This window comes from Lithobates pipiens, unplaced genomic scaffold (assembly GCF_037356315.1).
Source record: "Lithobates pipiens isolate NorthernLeopardFrog02 unplaced genomic scaffold, aLitPip1_a1.2 Scaffold_19, whole genome shotgun sequence".
NCBI classification, from domain to species: Eukaryota; Metazoa; Chordata; class Amphibia; order Anura; family Ranidae; genus Lithobates; species Lithobates pipiens.
Window position 1 is genome coordinate 520161910 of NW_027507764.1, and position 10756 is coordinate 520172665.

At 47.7% G+C, this 10756-nt stretch overlaps 4 pseudogenes; all 4 read right to left on the reverse strand.

The window, feature by feature from the left end:
- Window positions 1-318: 318 nt before the first annotated feature.
- On the reverse strand, window positions 319-437 carry LOC143999488 (5S ribosomal RNA; annotated as a pseudogene).
- Window positions 438-809: 372 nt separating this feature from the next.
- On the reverse strand, window positions 810-928 carry LOC143998724 (5S ribosomal RNA; annotated as a pseudogene).
- A 240-nt stretch (window positions 929-1168) lies between these two features.
- On the reverse strand, window positions 1169-1287 carry LOC143999165 (5S ribosomal RNA; annotated as a pseudogene).
- Window positions 1288-1980: 693 nt separating this feature from the next.
- On the reverse strand, window positions 1981-2099 carry LOC143999088 (5S ribosomal RNA; annotated as a pseudogene).
- Window positions 2100-10756: the final 8657 nt, after the last annotated feature.

Below are 10756 nucleotides of genomic sequence, written 5' to 3' on the forward strand. Positions count from 1 at the left end.
GATCTATTTAGGCACTCTCAACCCTCTTGACAAATGCCAAGGTGATCACTTTGGGAAACAAGCGAAAAAAAAACAGGTCAACACCAACAACATAAAAAGAAGCCTGCGGCATGTGGAAAACCCAGGTGGTCTCCCATCCAGGTACAAATCAGGCCCAACCCTGCATAGCCTCTGAGACCAGACGAGATTGGGCGCTTTCAGGGTGTTGTGCCCGTAGGCAATTTCTTTGTGCACTCTCAACCCTCTTGACAAATGCCAAGATGGTCACCTTGGGAAAAAAGGGAAAAAAAACAGGTCAACGCCGACAACATAATGAGAAGCCTACAGCACCTGGTATTCCCAGGCTGTCTCCCACCCAGGTACTAACCAGGCCCATCGCTGCTTAGCCCACGAGATCAGATGAGATTGGGCTCTCTCAGGGTGATTTGGTCGTAGGCACTCTCTTTGGGCACTCTGAAGCCTCTTGACAAAGGCCAAGATGCTCACCTTGGGAAACAAGCTAAAAAAACCAGGTCAAAGCCAACAACATAAAAAGAAGCCTACGGTATCCGGTATTCCCAGGTGATCTCCCAATCAAGACACTAACCAGGCCAGATCCTTCTATGGTCTTTCCAGGCAGTCTCCCATCCAAGTACTAACCAGGCCTGACACTGCTTAGCCTCTGAAATCAGATGAGATCGGGTGCTTTCAGGGTGATGTGGCCGTAAGCGTTCTCTTCAAGACACGCCCAACCCTCTTGACAAACGCCAAGATGGTCGCCTTCAGAAACAAGCGAAAAAAAACAGGTCAAAGCCAACAACATAAAAAGAAGCCTTTGGCACCTGGTATTCCCAGGCGGTCTCCCATCCAGGTACTAACCAGGCCCGACACTGTTTAGCCTCCGAGATCAGACAAGATTGGGCGCTTTCAGGGTGATGGGGCCGTAGGTGATCTCTTCGGGCACTCTCGACCCTCTTGTTAAACGCCAAGATGGTCACCTTGGGAAACAAGCAAAAATAAACAGGTCAACACCAACAACATAAAAAGAAGCCTACAGCACCTAGTATTCCCAGGTGGTCTCCAATCCAGGTACTAGCAAGGCCCAACCTTGCGAAAAAAGACAGTTCAATGTCAACAACATAAAAAGAAGAATACGGCACCTGGTATTCCAACGCCATCTCCGCCATCTCCCCTACGGCACCTGTTATTCCCAGACGTTCTCCCATCCTGGTATTAACCAGGCCTGACACTGCTTAGCCTCCGAGATCAGACAAGATCGGGTGCTTTCAGGGTGATGGGGCCGTAGGTGATCTCTTTGGGCACTCTCGACCCTCTTGTTAAACGCCAAGATGGTCACCTTGGGAAACAAGCAAAAATAAACAGGTCAACACCAACAACATAAAAAGAAGCCTACGGCACCTGGTATTCACAGATGGCCTCCCATACAGGTATTAACCAGGCCGTACACTGCTAGGCCTCTGAGATCAGATGAGATTGTGCGCTTTCAGGGTGATGTGGCCATAGGTGTTCTATTCAGACACTCTCAACCCTCTTAACAAATGCCAAGATGGTCATCTTGGGAAAAAAGTGAAAAAAAACAGGTCAACGCCAACAACATAGACCCTGGCGGTCTCCCATCTGACCCTGACCCTTCTCAGCCTCTGAGATCGGGCTCTTTCAGGGTGATGGGGCCTTAGGCGAACGCTTCGGGACATACTCAAAACTCTTGACAGATGCTAAAATAGTCACCTTGGGAAACAAGTGAAAAAAAAACAGGTCAAAGCCAACAATATAAAAAGATTCCTACGGCACCTGTAATTAGGTACTATCCAGGACGGACCCTGCTTAGCCTCTGAGATCAGATAAGATCGGGCACTTTCAGGGTGATGTGGCCATAGGAGATTTCTTTGGGCTCTCTCAGCCCTCTTGACAAATGCCAAGATGGTCACCTTGGGAAACAAGCGGAAAAAAAAACATGTCAACGCCAACAACATAAAAAGAAGCCTACGGCACCTGGTATTCCCAGTCAGTCTCCCTTCCAGTTACTAATCAGGCCCGACAATGCTTAGCCCCCGAGATCAGACAAGATCGGGCACTTTCAGGGTGATTTGGCCGTAGGCACTTTCTTTGGGCACTCTCACCCTCTTGACAAACGCCAAGATGGTCATCTTGGGAAACAAGCGAAAGAAAACAGGTCAACGCCAACAACATAAAAAATAGGATTTTTATATACAGCTTACCTGTAAAATCCTTTTCTTGAGAGTACATCATGGGACACAGGAGCTTCATTACATAGTGGGTTATATAGGCACCTCTGGTGATTGGACACTGGTTAACCCCAAATTAAGGACAATTCCTCCCCTATATAACCCCTCCCATATGGGGGGCACCTCAGTTTTGTAGCAAAGCAATAGGAAACCATGTAAAACCCAAGAGGGGTGGGAGCCCTGTGTCCCGTGATGTACTCTCAAGAAAAGATGCTCAGATTGAGGGGAGGGAGACACAGATCATAATATATAGACCGCCAAGGACCGGAGGACCTAAACTGCAGCCTGCAGTACACTGCGCCCAAAGGCGATATCCTCTTGCCCTCTGACATCCACCTGATAGAATCTGGTGAATGTGTGGACTGATGACCAAGTTGCAGCCTTACAGATCTGAGCCAGGGAGGCCTGGTGATGCACTGCCCAAGAAGCACTTACAGCCCTAGTTGATTGCGCTCTCACTTGAAAAGGAGGGATCTTCCCTTTAACACTATAGGCCTGAGAAATAATCTGTCTAATCCACCTTGAGAGAGTGGATTTTTTTTTTTGTTTTCAAAAGTATTTATTAGGAAATAATAAACAGAATCAGAAATACACAGTGGTAGAGCATGTCTAAACATACAGAACAAAAGACGCAGATAACATAGTGAGCATAACATATGATCAAAATTGAGTGAATATGGCAATACAAACAAAAAAGGAACTGTGAAATCCGCATGGATAACATGAGTATTAACATATGAGATAAAAGATACCACATGGTTCAAAAAGAACAGAATATTTCTGAAGAACTGAAAGAGACAAAAGGAGGAAAAAAAGAAAAAAGAGGGGGGGAGCACCCAAAGATAAAGAAAAGAAGAGGAAATAACAGGATAGCAAAGTAAAGAGAGAGGAGAGACCAGCACAGTTAATGTAGGAGTCTAAAGATAGACCACGGTTTCCATTTTGCATCGTACAATGGGATTTGAGAGAGTGGATTTTGATGCCGCCTGGCCCTTCCTAGGGCCTTTCGGCAAAATAAATAAGCAACCAGTTTTCCTTATCTGAGCAGTTGCCTGAAGATAGATACTGATTGCCCTTACCACATCCAAAGTGTGCAAAGATTCTTCTTCTGCGGACTGTGGGTCCGGAAAAAAGGATGGTAGGCTTACATCTTGATTCAAATGGAATCCTGAAACCACCTTAGGCAGAAAGGACCTGTTGGGACGCATTACCACCAGGTCCTTATGAATAATTAGATACGGTTCTTTACTGGAGAGAGCTGCTATTTCTGACACTCTTCTAGCCATGGATATGGCTACCAAGAAAACCAATTTTTTAGTCAAAAGAACTAACAAAGCCTGATGCAAAGGTTCAAAAGGTTGCCCCTGCAAAGCTGAGAGAACCAAATTCAGATCCCATGGGCATACCGGAGGTTTGACTGGCGGCCTTATCCGCATAGCCCCCTGGATGAAAGCCCGCACCAGGGAATGTGATGCAAGTGGTTTCTGAAAAAACACTGACAAGGCCGAAATATGCACCTTGATAGTGCTTACGGCCAAATTCATTTCTAGGCCTGACTGGAGGAAGGCCAAGATCCTGCTAATGACATACTTTCTAGGATGACATTCCCTGAGTTCACAACAGGAAACATATGCCCTCCAGATTTTGTAGTAAATAAGCCTGGAGGCCGGCTTTCTGGCATTGACCAGAGTAGAAAGGAATGGCCCCGAAAGCCCACGGTCTCTCAGAATGTGGGTCTCTGCAGCCAAACCGTCAAATTCAGACTGTGTAAAGCAGGATGGTAAATTGGACCCTGTGAGAGCAGATCTGGCCGGAGAGGGAGGATCCACGGCCTGCCTACTGCCAACTTCATGATCTCTGCGTACCACGGTCGCCTGGGCCAAGCCGGGGCTACCAAAAGAAGTGACTTTGTTTCCCTCTAGACTCTTCCCAGGAACCGCGACAGAAGCGGGCACGGGGGGAAGGCATAAATCAAATTGTACTGATCCCAGGGAACTGTCAGAGCATCCGACCCCTGAGCGAGTGTATCTCTTGTCCTTGACACGAATTTGTCCAGTTTTCTGTTGAACCTGGACGCAAACAGATCTACGTCTGGAGTACCCCACCTGCGACATATGTTCCAAAACACGTCAGGGTGCAGAGCCCATTCTCCTAGGCACAACTGCTGGCGGCGCAGAAAATCTGCCTGCCAATTTTCCACTCCTGGAATGAAGACTGCAAAAAGGCATGTTCCATGCCTTTCTGCCGAGACAAGTATGCGATTCACCTCTTTTTGCGCAACCAGACTCCTGGTACCACCCTGGTGATTGATATAGGCCACTGCTGTGGCATTGTCGGACTGAACCCGAACAGGGAGACCCCGTAGTCTGAAAGACCAGTTTATGAGAGCCATATAAACTGCCCGGATCTCCAAGACATTTATGGGCAATAGCTTCTCGATCACAGACCATTTCCACTGCGAGCACATCTCTTCCAACACTGCTCCCCAGCCTGTCAGGCTGCCATTTGTCATAATAATCTTCCATGGAAGAGGAAGAAAAGTTTTGCCTTTCAGCAAATTCTCGGTTTGTAACGAGACTCTTAGACTCATTACACGAGACTCTTGCGTTTCCCTGGGGATAGAGGCATAGGAAGATCCAAGGACTGGGGCTTCCTGTTCCAAGCCGCAAGGATGAATTTTGCAGAGGCCTTGAGTGGAACTGGGCGAATGGAGCGGCCTCGAAGGAGGCGACCATTTTCCCTAAGGCCGCGTACACACGCGCGGACTGTTCGCCCAACTTTGTCCGTCCAACAGTTTCGGCAAACAGTCCGCTCAAACTTAGCATGGACGGACATGGCCACACACGACGTACGAACAGTTTGCTGAAACCGTGCGCGATGACGTGAACGGCACGTACGACGGGACGAAAAATACGACGTCCTATACACTGCATTATAGCTTTCGGCGTGAAAATCCTTTCTGAGCATGCGCGCAACTTTGTTTGACGAACAAGCCTACACACGAGCGGACTGTTCGCTGAAACAAGGTTTCAGCGGACAGTTTTACGGAATTTCCGAAAAACCTTGTCCGTCAAACTGTCCGCTGAAACTGTCCGCTGAAAGCCCACACACGAGCGGACTGTCCGCCCAAACACTGTTCAGCGGACAAAGTTGGGCGAACAGTCCGCCCGTGTGTACGCGGCCTAAGAGTCTCATGCACAACCGAATGGGGGAAGATCTTCTGCCCAGAATTAGGCACACCAGATCCCCAATGGCCAAGGCTTTTGGCCTTGGTAGAAACACCTTGCCCTGAGCAGTGTCGATAACCATATCCAGGTATTCCAACCTGGTAGCAGGCTGTAGGGACGACTTTTCTAGGTTTATAATCCAACCTAGGCGTTCCAGCTGTTCTAGCGTTCTGGTAACACTGTGGTCCAGGAGCGCTACTGTTTTCTCTATGAGAAGCAAATCGTCTAGATAAGCCATGATGGCTATACCCTGAGCTCTTAGGTTTGCCAAGAGAGGGTCCAGAATATTTGTGAAGACTCGAGGGGCCGTAGCTAGCCTGAACGGCAAGGCCACAAATTGAAAATGGCGCCGCTCTACCGCAAACCTTAGATTCTTTTGGTGTGCGGGAAAAATTGGCAGATGGAGATATGCATCCTTGATGTCTATTGATGCCATAAACTCTCCCCCTTGCAGGGAGGAGACCACAGTGCGAATTGACTGTATTCAGATGGACCGGATGCGTAAAAAACGGTTCAGATCCTTCAGATCCAGGATAGGTCTGACACTACCATTTGGCTTTGGAACGGTGAAGAGATTCGAGTAAAACCCTGAACCCTGTTCTTTTGGGTCCACTTCTACTATCACCCCCTGGGATAGTAAGTGATCTAAGGCCAGAAATAGCGGTCTTTGCTTTACTGGGTCCCTGGGGATCCTTGACCTTAGAAAGCAAGAAGGTGGAATCTCCTGAAACTCCAGCTTGTAGCCCAGAGATACCGAAGAGACCACCCACTCATCCCGGATCTCTTCCTGCCAGGCTTCTGCAAACTGCAAGAGCCTTCCCCCCACTTGGCCGAGCGGGGGCACCCCTTCACAAGGAAGCTTTCAGGCTCTGCTTGGCAGGCTTTTGCCCCCAGGATTTCTTCTGCCCCTGGGCCCGACCTTGAGCCTTTCCTGTAGAGGGGGGTTGAGAAGGCCGTCGCCACTGCTTAGAGCTTGATGCTCCGGGAGAGAGAGCACGCCTAAATGATGGACGTTTGCTCCTTTTGACTGGAAGGAGAGTAGATTTACCCCCTGAAATTTTTTGGACGAATTTTTCTAATTCTTCTCCAAATAAACGTTCCCCTTTAAACGGGAACCCAATCAAATGCTTCTTGCATGATAGCTCAGCTGCCCAATTCTTTAGCCATAGGGCCCTTCGCATGTGTACCAACAGGAGAGACAAACGAGATGCTTGTTGGACAGAATCCAAAATCGCATCAATCATGAAACACAGAATTTGAGGTATTTCTGCATAATTCTCCACTTCCTCATTGGGAAGGAGGCCAAGCATCTGCTTAACCTGTTCCTTGAGGAACTGACACAACCCCACAGCTGCGACTGTAAGTTTCACTACAGTGCCAGTCATGGAAAAGGAGGCTTTTAATAATGTTTCCAGCTTCTTATCAGTTGGATCTTTAAATACCTGAGCATTATCCAAAGGACAGGTCAGGTTTCTATTCATGCAAGAAACAGCCGCATCAACAGATGGGACCCCCCATTTCTTGGTGAAACTTTCCTCCAAAGGCTAAAGCATAGAAAACCTTTTAGGAGGAGCAAACAGTTTATCAGGATGTCCCCAATCCTCATACAACAATTTATCCATTAAGGGATTAATTGGAAAGGAAAAGGCAGGTTGTGGGATTTTCCTGACTCCCAGGGAAGAAACAGAGGACGTAGCGATCTCAGCAGCAGGCATTCTGAATGTGGTATGCACCAATTCAGTATAATACTGCACCTGTTTTCTGAGTGCCAGGGAGGAGGGGACTCTCTCCTCTTCCTCTGATTCATCCGACTGCTCAAGATCCCTGTCCCAAGATAGGGATCTCTCCTCATTGTCAGAAGTGTCATCTGAAAGAGGAATCTCAGCAGAGGGAGGGGATCTACCCCTTTTCCTGCTATCTTTCAGGGAAGCTGAAATAAAATTCATGATTCTCCCTTCAAAACCCTCCAATGTAGCCCTAAGGGAGTCCTCAGTGATGTATACCGGGGCTGAAATATTAGGAGAGGCTGCAAATCCTGACAGGGGCACTGACTCATCCTGTGAGGCTGACTTCAGTCTTGCAGGGGGGGGGTGGTAACCTACAGGCATTTTAAAACCCCTAGACGTAGGCGGTGACTTACCAGTGTCCTTGTTATCTCCCCCTAAGACCCTCTTACGAGGAGACATAGTCCTAAGCTACAAAGCAGAGGTACTAGTACAAAGTGCAATCACTGTTGTGCTTAAAGTCTCACAATAAATATATATGCTTAAACTGCACAACCTGATGCTGAGTAGGTGTCTTAGGTTTGCCTGGATCCAATCCCATGGGATGCTTACTGCCCACAGCTCCCGTGTCTCCACTTACAGCCCCCTGACGCTCTGGGCTGTAAAACTGCCGCCTGGCGCCTGCGCAGTACAGCGCCGTGCACACCGAACGACGCGGCTTGCAAACACACTCCCGCCTCCTCCATTAGCATGGGAGCGTGCTTGGCGCGCATGCACGAGGACTGCCGGTATCCAGGGGGGAAGGGAATTGCCATCGGAGCTGTCTGGGACCCCCAGACTACGTGGGACCCCTGTATTACCTTCATTGTGGCAGAGATTGCAGTGGAGACATGAGTCATCTGGGAGAACCAGGCTTCACTGAGCGTGTGTATCTGAAAGGCATGTAAGTATGCATCAGGCTGCTCTTACTCCCCCTAGTTGTGAAAACCAGGTAAGACATACAACTACTCAATGAAGAAATCCATAATATAATTTATACAGGATTAACTTCCCTTACCTGTCCTTGCCGCAGGAATTGCTGAAAACAGACAGATTCCAGCCTTCACCCATCACGGCGGGCAGAGTTGTGCCAACCTTCAGGTTTTTTTTGGGTTCCTTCTCAGAAGAACCTCCTACCTGGACCTTGTAAAAGACTCTGCCAGAAACTTTCGTGCCACTATGTAAATAGTACAGTAAGTCTGTTTTTCCCAGAGCCCAGTCTTCCAATAGGAGAGGACTTACAGGCAAAACCTCGTTTCTTCAGATGACGAGTCCCGGGTACCATATCATCTTGGGAGTCAAAATATCGGCCTGAGATATGGATCCTGTTTGTTGTAGCCCTTAGGCCCCCGCAGGGACCTGCACAGAACTTTCTTCATAGCACATGTTTTACGTGACCAACCACCACTGGCGAAGGAAAAAATGAGGTGCCTCCCATATGGGAGGGGTTATATAGGGAAGGAATTCTCCTTAATTGGGGGTTAACCAGTGTCCAATCACCAGAGGTGCCTATATAACCCATTATGTACTGATCCTGTGTCCCGTGATGTATGATCAAGAAATAAGCATACGGCACCTGGTATTCCCAGTCGGTCTTCCATCCAGTTACTAATCAGGGCCGACAATGCTTAACCTCCGAGATCAGACAAGATCGGGCACTTTCAAGGTGATGGGGCCATAGGCGATCTCTTTGGGCACTCTCAACCATCTTGACAAACGCCAACATGGTCATCTTGGGAAACAAGCTAAAAAAAACAAGTCATTGCCAACATTGGAGGCTAAGCAGGGTTGGGCAATCAGTTTCCTTGCCTGAAATAGGCATCTCAGAACTGCCATCTGGCTGCTTCCCGGGTTTCCAACTCAATCAACTAATCCCAGGAGACAATACTTCGCCTCCATCCTTGTGGAGGTTCCAAACACCCGATCAATGGTTCCTGTCACCTCCGTCCAGTAGCAGATCAACTTCGGGCATCTCCAAAACATGTGCATCATGTCTCCCACCATGTTCCCGCACCGGGGGGCAACTTGCGTGCGGCCGTTCGGCCAAATTGAAAAAGTTTACGAGGAGCATAATAAGTTCTATATAATGAGAACAGATGTGACATCCTCTGAGAGGAGAGCCACAATTGACCACAGGCAGTATTCCTGTGGCCAATTATATCTCAAGGGGGGTTTAGTACACACCCCACACTATATAAGGCCGCCAGCGCGGCCGCCTTGTATAGTGTGTTGCGGCGGTCAGGGATAGAGGACGATAGGCAGGGACAGTGTCTTTACTGCTTGGGAACCTAGCACTGTTACAGTGGGTGTTATGTGCCTCCTGCACAGTACACACCTGAAGCTACCCTTTATTACTGGTGTTCAATTTTTGCAATACAGGCATCTGCAGTGCAGAAGTTAGAGTGGGTGTTGTGTGCCTCCTGCACAGTATACACCTGAAGATACCCCTTATTGCTGGTGTTCTGTTTCTGTAATGCAGGAACCTAGCACTGTTACAGTGGGTGTTGTGTGCCTCCCACGCTTGTCTTTATTTTCGGCAGCTGGACGTGTTGAGCCACATCATGCCGAACACTTTGTCGGATGTGAAAGACCAAGCCCTCCTAATGCTCCTCATCCTCTCTCACCCAGGCTCAGGGTACTAGCCTGTGTTCTGTATACACTAGGCTTTCTTCTGTATACCCTATCCTCTCTTTATACTCTAGCCTGTCGTTTATGTACACTAGAATCTTTGTTTACCTCATAAATGGCAGTGTATATAGAAGGTAGGCTAGAGAATAAAGAAGACAGGCTAGTGTATACAGGACACATGCTAATGTATACAGAAAACAGGCTTGGTTATAGAGAGAGACTGAGACTATTATATTCAGAAGAAAGCTAGTGTATATAGAGAGGCAGGCTGGGGTATACAGAGAGGCTAGTGAATACAGATAGGGTGATGTATACAGAAATGCTAGTGTATACAGAGAGGCTAGAGTATACAGTTATTCTGGGGTATACAGAGAGGCTAGTTTAAAGAGAGGCTAGTGTATACAGAATACAGACTCGTGCATGAAGATAGGCTTGAGTATACAGAGATGCTCGAGTAAACAGTGAGGCTGGGGTACACAGAGAGGCTAGTTTAAAGAGAGGCTAGTATATACAAAGATGTTAGTGTATATAGAGAGATTAGTGTATAGAGAGAGTCGAGTGTATACAGAAAGGACAGTGCATATACAGAAGATAGGCTTGGGTATACATCAAAGCTGATAGTGTATACAAAAGACTGGGTAGTTTATACAGAGAGTCTAGTGGGTACAGAAGACAGGCTGGTGTATTCTAGCTAATTTTTACAGTCTAGTGTATACAGAAGACAGGATGTGGTATTCAGAGGGTTTAGTGTATTCAGAGAGTCTGGTGTATACAGTCGGCGAGTGTATACATAAGACTGGCTAGTTTACACAGTGTTTATAGAGATGCAAGGGTGTACAGAGAAGCTAGTATATATAGAAGACTACAGCATACAGAAGAAAGGCTAGTGAAT